The following is a 14,296-nucleotide window of genomic DNA, read 5'->3' as shown; positions in this document are numbered from 1 at the left end:
TTATGCATACCATATTCAGTCATCATTATAATTCCAAAAGATAGATGGTGTTATTTCACACATTGCAGAAGAAGAAAGCTCAAAGAGGCAAAGCAAATTACCCTTGGACTGTAGGTAGGACATCAAGGAGGCTGAATTTTTTTTTGTTGGCACCAGGGATCAAACTCAGAACTTTGCACTTGCCAGGCAGATGTGGCACCACTAAGCTACATCCAGAGTTCCAGGAGGCTGAATTCAAACAATGCTGTCAGGTCTGTAGCTTTACGCTTTCTACTACACATCCCTTTAGGTAGAGCACTTGTTTCCTTCAGTCTTTCTCTATACAATGAGGCTGAAACACTGCTTTCTAGAAGCGCATTTTCTGAGTTAGGTATGTGATACTGGGAAATCAGTAGGCAAGAGAAAGTAGCACCTTAGGCAAATATAAAAATTAACAAAAGTGTGCAGATTACATATACAGGGAAGACATAAAGATTGTAAACATGCAGTTCCACAGCTAGATCAGTTGGAGTTGTGGAAATCTGGAGTTGTGGAAATCTGTTATCTATCATTTTGTGGGATCTGGTCATCCCCAATAATCTTTTTAGAGAAGATGGAAGCCTATGGAAGGACATGAGGGGCTTATAAGGGCTGGGAAAGAAAAATTTTCAGATGTGTGTCACAGTTTAGGAGCGTTTGGCAGTGGGAGTAGAATGAAAGGGTGCTCTACTCATGGGTGGTTTAGCCAAATGAAGATGGGGTGGTGGGTGGGCAAGCAATTGGCAGAAGAGGTCACTATAGGATCTGAGGGTGAATCTGAGACCCCAGTTTTTATATATGGGCTATACTGGGCCAGAGAAGTCTCTTTAGTCTACACCTTTGTTAGAAGATCTAAGAATTGATTTCACTCCAGGAAGTTTGAGTAATTTCTCTTAATCCCTAAGAAAATTTAAAAGTCATCTTCCCGTGGGAATTTCTTTCCCTCATGTCAGTTTGAATTTGAGTTGGCTGTTAATGGTCAGTTACGGTACTTCTTATGGTTAAGTTCTTTCTATTCCAAATAATAAAAATATCTTTTAAATACTGTGCACAAGACCTGACTTTGAAAACATCTGGTAAAAATAACAAGTTGCTTGGAAAACTGTGATTCTCAGATGGACCCCCACCTCTTGGTTAGCAGGGAATCTCTGGAGTAAATCTTTATTTCCTGTTGCTTCCACACAGCAGGTCCTTCATGGAAATATTTTGCATATTTCTTCAGCCAGCAGGGAACCTTGAAGCTCAAACAGAAGGCTGAGGCCCCAGATAGGAACAAGGATGCTGTCTTTGCCCAATAGTGCTTCAGGGTACAAGGAGAGCCAGCCTAGGCCTTGCAGCTTTGAAGCTGTGCCAGCTCCCTGCCCCAGACTGCTGAATATAACTCTGCCCAGGCCTGAGCAAGACTCAAACTTGCCACACTTCTGACTTTTTACAAAAGAGATATTTTAGAATAACCTTAAATGTCAGACCTACCCCCTCACCCCCACAACCTGCCTGGATATCTCATAAATTATTCTACAGTAAAACTTTAATAGAAATGCTCAGAAAATGAAGAATTCTAGTCAATGAAGTTTTTGGTAACTAACACTAAGGTAAGCCCCAAATCCCCTTACTTTTTCTGCTTCAGGACTCATTGATAAAAATCACTATAAAATAGATGATTTTCTTAAAGCCATGTTTGAGACTGGCCTTGACGACCAAGGTTTTATGTTTCCTCATAACGCTATGTGTTTGGACAGTGTGATATTTCCAGTATTTGACTATTTTTGACTTTAAAAAGGCAGCTTGAGATGGTCCAATCTGATGATAATTTGACTTTGGTGTTTTCTGAACTCAGAGTATACTATCTAGCAAGTTTTTTTCTTTTACTTTTCATATTTATTACTTTAAAATTGATATTTTTCATTTTAAATTTGTATTTTTATTTTCTCCACTCCTTTTTAAATTGGTTATACATATTAATTGGTTTCATTTTGGCAGATTCTTACATGTGCATAACATACTTTGGTCATTTTCAACTCCCATCCTCTCCTTGCCCTGCCTTTCTGCCTGATGTTAATTTTTTTAGAAGAAATCTGTGATATGCACCTTTCTTGTCATTTGCTTCTTTCTTATGAATATGGGTAATTCATGATTCTGGCTGTAGAGTTTGCATCGTTGCTCAAGCTAAGCTGCTGCCACATTGGCTCCATAGTGGGGGCTCTTACAAGTCCACGTATATGTGTGGCAGTAGGCATAATCAATTCCTCTCATGTGCACAGGCTTCTGTAGATAAGCTTGCCAGCCTGCATTTTCTGATTTTTCAGTCTGTTATGACTTAGCTTATTTTTATTTATAATGCTTGCTGACTTGATTTATTCATTTATGAATTTCTGAAAAATTGGAATGTGGGGAGAATTTTAATTACTGGTATGAAGAGATGGAAAATTTGAACCCAGGGCTGTACTAAGTGGAATATGTGGTTCAATCCAGGATCATTGTCATTAATGCCTAAAGTAATGCTCTCTAAATGCCTTTTAGTCTCTAGAAAGATAAAATATATGAAGGATGTTAGCATATTTTATTTCATGATATTTTTTATTCTTTGAAAGTTGGACTTCCTAGTGAATCAGTAAATTTCATTATCCAGAATATCTGTTAATTGTTTGTGAATGGCAGGTCTTTGTATATAGAAGAAATTCCCAGAGCAAGGGTATATTTCTTGGTATCACTTGCCTTTTTAATGTAAAATTAAATCAACAACATATTTATTGCCTCTTTGTGATGTCTAAAACACTGTTAAAATTCAGAAAGAATATTTGCAGCAAATAAAGAATTTTGCTCCTCTTCAAACATGACATTCTTCCCACCATCTGTGGTATAGAAAGGTGAAGCTGGTTTACTGTGTTGGACTGAGGGCTGCATCTTTTGGGGGAAAGAGTATGGAGCTGGTGAGTGGAAGCTATGGTTTCATTTCTGTCCAGATCCTACACTCTGACTTTGCAAGTGGGCTTTTCCTTTCCCACTTGGATTGCTTTTTCATGTATCTAATGAAGGTATCAAACTAGACTTTCTAAGATCCCATACAAGAAAACAAACCCAGCAGTCATTTTTATTGAATATATTTCACCATGTAAGCTACTGAGATAGTTTTAAGTAAGTGTGAATTTCTTAGTCCTGGGAATTTCAGAAGTTCCATCTTAGATATATTAAACTATTAAAAACAAAACAAAATGAAATTCTAAACATATTGTTGACCGTCATACAAAAGTAGAGCACTGTAATGAACAGAGAAAGGACCTGAATGCAGAGTACTCAGACTCACTTTCAGACACCTGGCTTGAGGCAAAATATATGATCCAGAAGCTGTTATATCTAAGGGATAAAGAATGGGCTGGACCAGAAGTGCTCTGAGTAATAGCTGTCATTTTTCAACCCCTCCTACCCTACACTGCCAGGTGCTTCTAAGTGCTTTACCTATATTGTCCCAATCAAGTGTTTAGCCACTACAGGAGCTAAATGCTGTTTATCCCATTTTATAGAGGAAAAAACAGAGGTAATTTGCCCAGGGTCACATAGCTAGTAAGTGGTAGAGCTGATATTTGAAGATCAGCTTACATTCTTAATCACTGTGGCTCTGAGGGAAGATGAGGAGAAGCAGCACAGAAGAAAAGCACAGTATTAAAGAAAAGCACAGAATTGTCAAGGGTTAGCAACAGAAGGACAAGGGAACAGTTGGGGGCCACCTATATGGGCCCATTTACTTAGTGTTCTCTGAACTTTGTTCCCTGTCACTGCCTTGCTGGACCCTGGAGAATACTGCCTCTCTGTTAAAACTTTGGCCGAAGATTGGACAAAAACCTCTTGCCTTTCCCCTCCAGAACTTCTGCCAGTGGTAAAAAGAGCCCTGTGTTTATTGGAACTTGGGGTATTCTGACACCTTGAGTTGACAAAAGCCAAGTCAAGGGAGTAAACAGCTGGACTCAAATAGTCACTTGGGATTTGGAGGGTGACCCTAATGGTATGACAATGAAAAGATTTTTAAAATTTCTCTCCTAATTTCCCAAAATGTGTTTCACTTGTAATATCTGTATTTGCTGAGCCAAAGAATTCATTTTGGAATTTGGGCCGTGAAAGGCTCATAGTGACCAATGTACAATAGCCTCAGTTTCTTTCTTGGATGGAAGGGGTTACTAATCTGTGCTCATGAGCCTCAGTACGGGCTTCTGTTCTCTGTCAGTTTCAACAGCCAGTAATGGATAATGTCCAGGCTTCACATGTTTTTTTTTTCTTTAAAGTCACTGTGTTGCTTTTAAGCACCCTCTATGCCTTGGATCATAAACCTTTTAAGGCCAATTTGATAAGGCTGAGCACAATATGTGGCACCAAGCAGGCACCTCGTAAACACTGGGTGAATTTGTTGAATGATTTTTAAAGCATATGCTTTGAATAACCATACAGCAAGTGTGATGGACAGATGTTTTAAAATGAATGTGGGTAGAAAGAAGATGAATTAAGTGCAAGGCACAGCTTTATAATATGAGGATAGTCTTAAGAGACCTGGAACTTAAAATCAGATAGATTGGGTTTACCTGACAAGTTTATCACTTACTGGTCGTGTGACCTTGGAGAAGTCACAGATACTCTGCCTCCTTTCTAAATTGGTGGTGACAATACTTACATCAAAAGGTTCTTAGAATTAAATGAGATATTCTTTGAAATGTGCTTAGCACTGGCAGGGGCTCTACATGATGATAACAATAGGAGGTTTTTTCCCCCCTAGTAATAAATAAAATATATCAGATTTGGATACTTCAAAAGAAATGAGAAACAGCAGTTGAGAATACACCATCTCCACCCCAAAGACAAACAGTTTACATGTTGCAGAGTAGCATAATACTCCATATAATACTTTGCAATTATCTTGATCAGAAGCAGATTCACCAGGGTATATATGAGTGGTGTTTGTGGAAAGTTTATCCTGGGTATTTCTAAAGCCTGGGAAATTATTTTTATACAGAAAACATATAGAATTAAAATGTTATTTCAAACCTTTTGCAGCAAGTGGGAAGATATTTATGAGGCAATGCTATGTATGCATTGTGTGTAACTGGATATTATAGAGAAAGATGACAGGAAAACTCAGCAGAAGCATATGAAGTTGTGTTAGGGTATGACATTATGGGTCTTTTATTTTAATTTTCAAATGTTTAGTTTTGTGCTTATTTCTTTTATAGATTGAACAATACTTTAAAAAATAAAACCTGTTAAAATTTTTTAAAAAGCTATACTCATTTTTTTTTTTTTTAGTACTGGGAATAGAACTCAGGACCTTGGGCTTTCAAGGCAGGCGCGGTGCCACTGAGCTAAATCCCCAGCCCTAAAAAGTTATACTCTTGAGACAAAAAGAGATCCTTGAAGAAGAAAGTTAAATGTTGAACTTTTGAATTTATTTGGTTTTATTTGCTTTCTCAGCTTTTTTTTTTTCAAATAAGAAACTTTTCTGTTGCTGAACAATTAACAGAACTGTATTTAATGAAAACACATTGAGAAGTTTGGAGTTTAAGAATTTGATGCAAAATGAAGACTTTTCCCTTATAATAATATAATTGAATAAAGTGGGGTACTAGAAATCAAAACCTATCTAATTAAAAAATAGACATTTGCTTATGAGAAGGAATCAGTATTTTAAGGTTTAGTAATTTTTATAGATTATGATATGAAATGGCCTTAAATTTAGTGTCCATTTGACTTCTTTACTTTCCCAAGCATCTAGGTTAAACATATTTAATAGATGAACATACTCCTAGTAAATTTCTCTTATGGAAACCCTGCGCCAGACTGTGGGCAGATGGGACAGCAGTCATGACTGGCAGGCCCTGCAAGTGGAATTACATTCACACATTATTTTTATTCACTGTGAACATTTTGCAGGAAAAAAAAAGAAAAATGTTTCTCTGCTTAAATGAAATTCTGACACTGTCAGTACAAATTATAAATTATCTGTTTCCTTAAATTGATGGAACAAGTTTGTAAGCATTTCCAGCTTTTTATGATGAGTTGGAATTGAACATGGCCGTTTAATTCTTGATATAGCAGGAACTTTGTTACAATGCCAGTGTTTCTCAAAGTATAGCCATAAAACTACATCTGTCAGAAATGTAGATTCTAGGCCCCCATAGAACTTCTGGGTTTTTTTTGGTACTGGGGATCAACCTCAGGACCTTGCTCTCTTGAGGCAGGTGGTGGAACCACTGAGCTAAATCCCGGCTCCCCCATAGAACTTCTGAATCAACATATCTGGGAGCAGAACCTGTAATCTACATTTTAAACCAGTGATTCCCCAAGCAATCAGTGTATAGCAGCAGCTTTCTGAGATTCTGAAACAGTGAGAACATTTTGCAAAGATCAAGTTTTTCTCTGAATTGAATATGTTTTTAAATCCACTTGAGTCAAATTTATAATGAAAATTTAAGAGCAGAGCTGACTTATTTTGGGTTCTTAGTTTTACCAATACAGGAATTAGATTTGAGACTTAAAGGCATTATAAACAGTGTCTTCAATTTGTACAATAAAGTCAGGTTTTGACATGCAAGTTAAGAATTTAGTGTGAAGGCACACATGAGAATACTTGAAAAAATGCTCCTGCTGTTTTGCTGAATTCCCTAGTTCTGCAAGCAGCAATTTTAAACTGCAAGCAGCAATTTTAAATACTTTTTCAATATCCCTAAGAAGAAAACTTATATTTGAGAAAAGCATTGTTAGCCCCTTTGTAAATTTACAAAACAGTCAATTTGGAGGAAATTGCTACATTTGGAAAAGAAGGGATGGAGAGACCCTTCTTTATTTTGTGGTAAAAGTAAAGCCAATATCCAATTCTCTGTAAAAAGACAATGATAACTTTATTAGAGTCTTTCAGCCACATACTTACATGGAACAGTATTTTTGGCATTTAAAGTAATGAAATCAAAGTGAAAGAGGACAATTTGAGTCTGGCCATACCATGTATAAAGGTATTTAAGTTACAGTTATCTTTAGGGAAGGAAAAAATCAGGACATGAGAATAGCAATCATTTTGATTATCAAAAAATCTCTTTGTCTTTAAAAATAGCTTTACAGCCCGGGATTTAGCTCAGTGGTTCTGCCTGCCTCACACAGTTTGATCCCAAGGTTACCAAAAAAACCCAAAAACAGCTTTATATATCTATGTTTAAATATATTAATGCTATTTGTGTAAACTTCAGATTTAAATAAAACCTTTTAACCTCTATTTAGTGTATAATTTTACATGTATTCATATCTGTCTAATTGTAATGATGCTTGGGGAGAATTGATCTTTTCTCTGTTGAATTAGGGTGTGGGCTGGGAAGTACTGGTCTACTTTCCATCCACTGTTTTGCTTGTCCTTGGGGACTCCCTGTCTCTCTGCCTTATCTTCTCCATCTGTTGACCCTTTCTGTTGGCAATGGGGTGGAGGGGACTGGATTGTGAACCCAACACATCCTGCAGAGAAACCACATTTTATTTTTTGGCGGGGCAGTGTTTTTGTTTTTTAGCTCCTTGGCAGCCTGGGTCCTACAAGAAAGACTTTAGATTGGAAGAGCAATACTCAAGGATAATTTCCTTATCTTTCTGACAGTTGCCTGAAATCTCTCTTCCAGCACAGTGATCTATGAGTTCCCATGACCCTGGCACTCAATTTATTTTCTTAGCTAGGAATTTCCAGAGCCATGGCTGAGCTGCACTTTGCCTTCCTGGCAGCTGGCTTCACTCTGAATTTAATGAGGTTGCTAAGCTGAGTGGCCAAGGAAGGGGTTCCCCCTTGGCAGGATGCAGCACTTTTTCATATTAAATGAATAAATGCTGACTCCTGGGTGACTCCAAGAAAAGGCCTTTCCCACCATTACTCATGGGGTCAGCATCTAGGGCACAGTTCTGAGCCTCCCTATGCTACTTTCCCTTCTCTTTGAACTTTGATACAACCAGCAAGAACTAGGAATGTATTTGAAATCACACATACATGCAATATGGGGAGTCACTGGGATTTTCTGACCCTAAATTGCTACAGCAATTTAGCAAGCTTGTTGGCAAACTTATGTAGTCATCCTGGATATTATGCTACCCAAGGCCTGGTATACCTGATTCTCTGCATTTGAGTTTGCTGATTAGTTTTTGTTTTCAATTACTTTTTAGAGTTGTTACATTAGCAGATGGGAATTTGAAATGTTTCATTAACATTCTGAGAGTTCATGTAGTTTTCTTTTCTGTTTTTAGTAAAAACTTAAAGAACATTGTAATTTTTCTCCCTTAAGATCTAGGATATTTACTTAGACTACATTTTTTAAAGCAAAACATTTATTGGTACATTTTAGATATATATATAATGATAACATTCATCATAGGGAATTTGTACCTGTACATGATATATCTTGATGAACTTTTTTGAAGAACTTTTTTCCCTTCCCCCCTCCCAATCCCTCTGCGCTTCCTTACTTACAAAACCTGTGTTTCCTTTTTCCCTCTATTCATTCTTTTTTTCCTGTTCCTTCTTTCATTTCCCCCTCCCCCCTCCCTTATTCCCTTTCTCATTTGAACATTTTCTTCCTATTTCTCAATATCTGTTATACATTTAATACCACATTGTTTCTCTGGTGTAAGAAAAGGAAAGTGGAAACAAGGACCAAAATGTATAATAGACTTTACATTTTTAAAGAAGAAAAACTTATTTTGGCATTTTTATTATTAAACAGATAGGGAGAAAGTCTACAGTGATATGCTTCTTGAGCTGAATTTCCTCCAGAAGTGTGACATATTCACCAAACTCCACTAATACTATAGTTCCTATTAAGCAGAATGAGAACCAACCCAGGAGTTCTAAAGTTACATTTTTCCAAAGGATTTTTGTTGTATACCTATGAAAAGAAGGGATGGGGATTCTTGTAAGGAGCCTTTACCCTTTCCTATAGACAACAGACTTTTAAAAAAATCTCTCAGACATTTTGAAGGTTTGATTTCCAGATAGGCAAGATATCCTACAAATTTCAGTGGTGAAAGCAATTAGTCAATTCCATACAGTTAGTAAACTTTTATTGAATGAATTAATGAATTCAGAAACACTCATGAGCATTTGATTGTGGACTTGCCTTAAATTAATTTCTTTTTTCAAAAAGAAATGTCATTTTTTTCCTAATATAGCTTTATGTATGAGTTTTTAATTTCAGAGATATTTGGATTTACACAAATGTAATGAAATCTTAGGTTTTATTTCACTACTTCCATTGTAAAATTCTTTTGGAGGAGAAGGGAATGCCATGAGGAACTTTTAAAAACAATTTAGAGAAATATTTTAGTGCCCTCTGACTTAAGAAACATTATACAGGGCCGGGGGTTTAGCTCACTGGTTTCACTACCTGCTGCAAGAAACATTATACAGGCAAACACAGATGCATGTCTTCAGGGTGCTCAACATCTACAAAGCAGAGCAAGACCATAGACAAAGTAACTAACTTCCAGGGCTGATTTGGCTCCCCTTTGTCCTGTAGGAAGTACTTGGCAGGGTAAGCGCTCTTACTGTTTCAAGGAAGATGTGTGCCTGGTGGTTGTATTTTATTATTTCAGTGGATTGATCCTGTCTTTAAGGCTCATGTACTTGGAAACTGAAAATATATGAGGCTCTGAGGTTTTTGGCCACATGAAACCTTTTGTTGTTATGTTTTTGTTTTGTTTTATTTTGTTTTTAATTTTGAGACAGGTCTTGCTAGATAGTTCAGGTTGGCTTTGAACTCACAATCCTCTCCTCAGTTTCCCAAGTGCTGAGATTATAGGTGTGTGCCACTGTGGCACTGTGCCTGGCTGACACATGGGACTTGTTAAAGACAAATCACATTGCTTTGCATTGCTTGCCTCCTTGCCTGCCTGCCTTCTTTCTTCTCTCCTTCCCCCTTCCCCCCTTGCCCCTTTCCCCTCTCCTTCCTTTCTTCTTATTAAACTCAAAGGTCAATATGTGTTGCAGATGGCCAAGGCACTGCTGTCTTGTAACTTACAAATTTCTGTCACCGCAAAGTTTATGTTGAATTTTCTCTTCCCAAGACAAAAAGCTCTCATTCCTGGCCATGCCCTTGCCTCCTTATGCAGCATCTAGTAAATTATTATTTTAGTAAAACAATGACTAATGGGAACCTTTTATTAACTTGGATTTCCACCCACATTGGACTCTTGAGTTAGAATATGACAAGTAGGAAATAAACTAATTATGTCAACCGTTTACTGAGTTCTTTCTGAGTGCCAGGCATTGTGCTTCATGGCAGACGGCACTGTTCATCCTTGCAATAGAGAAATTAATGCTGTTTTATCCCTGTTTTGCATGTGGGGAACTGAAGTTTACTGCACCATCAGAGTCCCTGTGAAGTACGTATTAGAGTTGGTGTAAAGGATTTAATTATTCTCTTAAAGAAGATCTCAATCCCCTACCCCTGCTGACGGCATCCTACACTAACTAGAACAGATATAGTTCTTTTCTTCTAACATGTTACATTTATATAAGTTGTGAATGTGAAGACAAGGTCATTTGGAGTTAAGGACCATTCTCTTTAGCCATTCTCTTTATTAGCCTAGAAATGATCCCTTAAACATCTCTAACTCTGTCAACTTTTATTTTATTTTAGTGGTTGATATTGTAGTTTCTCTATTTAGTTAGTAAGCTTTTTAGAGTTCTAAAGGACTTTTGACAGCTTTTATTTTCTGATAATTATATCTTGTCAGCCACCAAAGTAGTTGGGCAGAAAAAGAGCTTTGCTGTGGGCAGAATGAGATTTAGGAAGTGTGCACAGAAGATCAAATCCTCTGAGCAGCAGGTTTTACTCCAAATAAGCAAGAAAGACAAATGTAGAAATTGTCACCTGTAGTTGCTGTAATCAGGGCTTCCATGGAGCTTTTCTGAGCCCAGTTGCTGGGATCCTCTTTCCTGGACAGAAAGGGTATGTATGGTTGAAGGATTTGTGTATGTCTCATAAAAACCACTGGACCTCAATGCCCTCTCGTGACCTGACCTCAGGCCACAGTCTCCCCATACCATTTCCCTGCCCCAGGACCTCTAACTCTATAGCACATTCTGCATGCCTCAGCCAGCTTGAATCTTGAATTAGGAAACTTCTCTCCTACAGAAGTTAACTTGGGTTCTATGGCCTGATTTACGGTTCGTGTATAGCATCTACCGAGTATAATTTCATATGCTCTTTAGGATCTTCTTTCCATGGACTGGGCTGTTCTATTCTGTGCTGTGTGCTAGCCACTACCTATTTGGGAACTCTTAGGTGCTTTGTGAGAAGAACAGCTTGTTAGTAGCAGAAGACATGGAAGATAGAAAGATTTATCTGTTCATCAAATGACATAACATCAATGAGAATAAACTCTTGGGGGCAAAGAGTAGCCCATTTTCTTTGCTTCTTATAGGAAGTTTGCTTACAGAAGGGATTGTGCTGTTGAGGAAAGCAGGCCATGTTACCTTGTAAGAAAGAGAAGAAGCAGGTTCTGTAAGTTCTTTTTTTTTGTACTGGGAATCGAACTTGAGTCCTTGCGCTTGTGCAGCAGGCAGCAAAACCACCTAGCTAAATCCCTGGCCCATCTGTGAGTTCTTGAATGGAGTGCTGATTGAGACTGTTCTTTCATTATGCTTTAACACAGCTACACTCTAGCTGCTGAGACTGTTCTTTTAATTACCTTGAAAAAACTAGCCTTCTTGCAGTTGAAAAAGAACATCTGCTGCTACTCAGAGAAATCAGCTGTGGAGAAAGTAGTTTTGAGCCTCCTTGGATGCTATTGATGATGATAATCATGCTGAAAGTAGCTAAAATTTATCGAAAACTTCCTAACACTGGAATAGGCCCTGGAGTGTGCTTGATCTCTTTTAATCCTCACTGTGACACTATAAGACTGATGGCTGCCATTATTCCCATTTTATAGATGAGAGACTGAGGCCTAGCAAGGTTAATTGCAGATCATGCATCTAGTAAGTGGCACAGCAACAACTTCAATCCAAGTTATATTTAATCTAGAGTTTCTCTCTACACTTATTAAAAAGCTATGTGTGTGTAGAGAGGTGTTGGTGCACGTTGTTGCTTCCAACAGTGTGTTGGAAAATTTTGTAAAGAAACTACAGGGTTATTTTAACCATTCAGAAGAGAATGGTTTGGTTAGCATGTGCCCTGTCTTTCCCCTATAAGTCTTGAAGCTTGGCATTCTTTTATTTAGAACATTCCTGTAGGAGAGGGCAGCCCTTATATATTCTTGCATGCTGTTTGTTGTAATTCATCTTGGTTTCAAGGTACATCTTCTCTCCCCAGCTAAAATATATGGTCTCTGAGGTAGGGGCATCTTTTATATGGGTTGATAAATATGAATATCTTATTACCACAGCTGGATAAAAATCCTTAAGATGATCCACTTGTTTTTTTTTTTTTCCAGAGGTCAAACTGAGGACCTTGTGCTTGCAAGGCAGGTGTGGTGCCACTGAGCTAAATCCCTAGCCCCAGATCCACTTGTCTTTTTTGAGATCTTTGTGTTCTCTGAGCAGTCTTTGTATAGGAGCATCTTGCTTCAGGCAGGAACTATTTTGTGACGTGGGGTGGAGCTGCATGGTGGAGCCATAGCCAGGATCTGTCTTGTAGCTTTTCCACTTGCTTCTGCTGGACTTCTCAACACATCTTCTGATTTTTATTGAGGCTCAGTTTTTCCATTTGCAGAGTGAGTATGTAAATCTTACTAGAGATTTTGAGGACCAGAAATGTAAATTGGCTGGTTCATGGTGTTTTTTAGGAATAAAGAGATATTTCATATGTCTGTCTTGTAGTGTGAGCACAGAGCCTTTGCATGGGTAAGCATTGTGTCCATCATGCTGGTTTTGTCCTTGAGACTTGACCCTTAAGAGATAGCAACTCTGAAATCTTTTTTTTTTTTTTTTTTTTGGTACCAGGGATTGAACTCGGGTCCTCGTGCTTGTGGGGCAGGTGGCAGAACCACTGAGCTAAAATCCCTAGTCCAACTCTGAAATCTTTAAAACAATGTCTTTACTAAGAGCACTTTTCATTTAGAGCTGGAGACTGATTTCTGGGTTTGAATCATACTACAGTGTGTAAATTCTGATTTTTGGTACAGGTAACATCAACCTTATGATCAGTTAAACAGATATTTTACTCATCAGTCTGTTAAAACAATAAAGAAAGGATAAAAAGGAATAGCACCTTCTTTTCTAGAGTACTTTTCTATTTAAAACACAATTTACAATGTCTTATATGTTTTTTCTTTTTTTTTCCTTAAATTCTTTTATTGGTACATTTTAGGTATACAGTACATTTACATTTATCATTGGGTACTTGTACCTGTACACAATGTATCTTTGTTCTTATTTTTTTCCCATTCCCTGTCCTCCCTTCACCCCCTCCTCCCTTCCCTATTTACAAAGACTTTGTTTCCATTTTTTCCTTTTCTCATAATTTTTCCTTTCCCTTCTTTCCTCTCCCCTTCCCCTCCCACTTCCCCTACCCCTTTGGACCATTTCTTCCTATTTCAAATTGTCAATTATTCATTTTAATCATTTTAATCCTTATTTACACTTTCAGTTTCTCACACTAGAGAAACTATTCAGTATTTACACGTGTGATCTATTTATTTTACTTAAGAGTATGGCCTCAATATGCATCCATTTAGCTATAAATGTCTCTAGTTTGTCATTCTTTATGGCTGAGCAGTACTCCATTTTATAAAAAACCCCACATTTTCTTTATCCAGTTTTCAGTTGATGGGCACTTGGGCTGTTTCCAAATTTCAGGTGTTACAAACTATGCCGCTTTGTATGTTTTTAAAATGTAATTTTTTTTTTTTGTACCAGAGATGGAACTCAGGACCTTGTGCTTGTGAGGCAGGTGGCAGCACCACTGAACTAAATCCCCAGCCCTTTAAAATTTAATATTAAAAGCAACTTGTTAAATTAGATATTAATTCCCTTTTATGGATGAGTAAACCAAGGCTGTCAGAATAAGGGCCTTCCCAATTTGCATATCCCTGGCCAAGTTTGTACTCAAATCCAGTTCTTCTGATCCTGGCTTGCTACTGTTTTCCAGCAGCCAGCAAGCATATGTGGCAGTTAAGTAAGAAGGGTATGGCAGACCCCAACTGAGCCACGGTCCTCCTCTGCCTGCAGTATAGATAAAATTTGCATGTGTGTATAAACACATACACTAATTTTTTCTATAGTAATACATAAAATGTATATTAGATGCCAACTTACTTCTAGGTAGTCTGA

General features: G+C 37.6%; 1 protein-coding gene across 49 annotated transcripts in view; it reads left to right on the top strand.

Moving 5' to 3' along the window:
- The window catches only part of Sorbs1 (sorbin and SH3 domain containing 1), a 227,839-nt gene that overhangs the window by 87,584 nt on the left and 125,959 nt on the right, over window positions 1–14,296 (top strand). The window contains exon 1 of one of the 49 annotated variants that reach the window (XM_021253089.2): window positions 1,586–1,610. The exons of the other annotated variants lie outside the window; for them this stretch is intronic. The gene's annotated coding sequence lies outside the window, so the exon portion shown is untranslated. Of the gene's footprint in view, window positions 1–1,585; window positions 1,611–14,296 lie in introns of those variants that run through there. 49 annotated transcript variants of the gene reach the window in all.

Source organism: Heterocephalus glaber, unplaced genomic scaffold (genome assembly GCF_053883595.1).
Source record: "Heterocephalus glaber isolate CG9 unplaced genomic scaffold, H.glaber_assembly_v1.0 deba00001497, whole genome shotgun sequence".
Taxonomy (NCBI): domain Eukaryota; kingdom Metazoa; phylum Chordata; class Mammalia; order Rodentia; family Bathyergidae; genus Heterocephalus; species Heterocephalus glaber.
The sequence above is the reverse complement of the archived record's forward strand: the minus strand, read 5'-3'. Positions and strand labels throughout refer to the sequence as shown.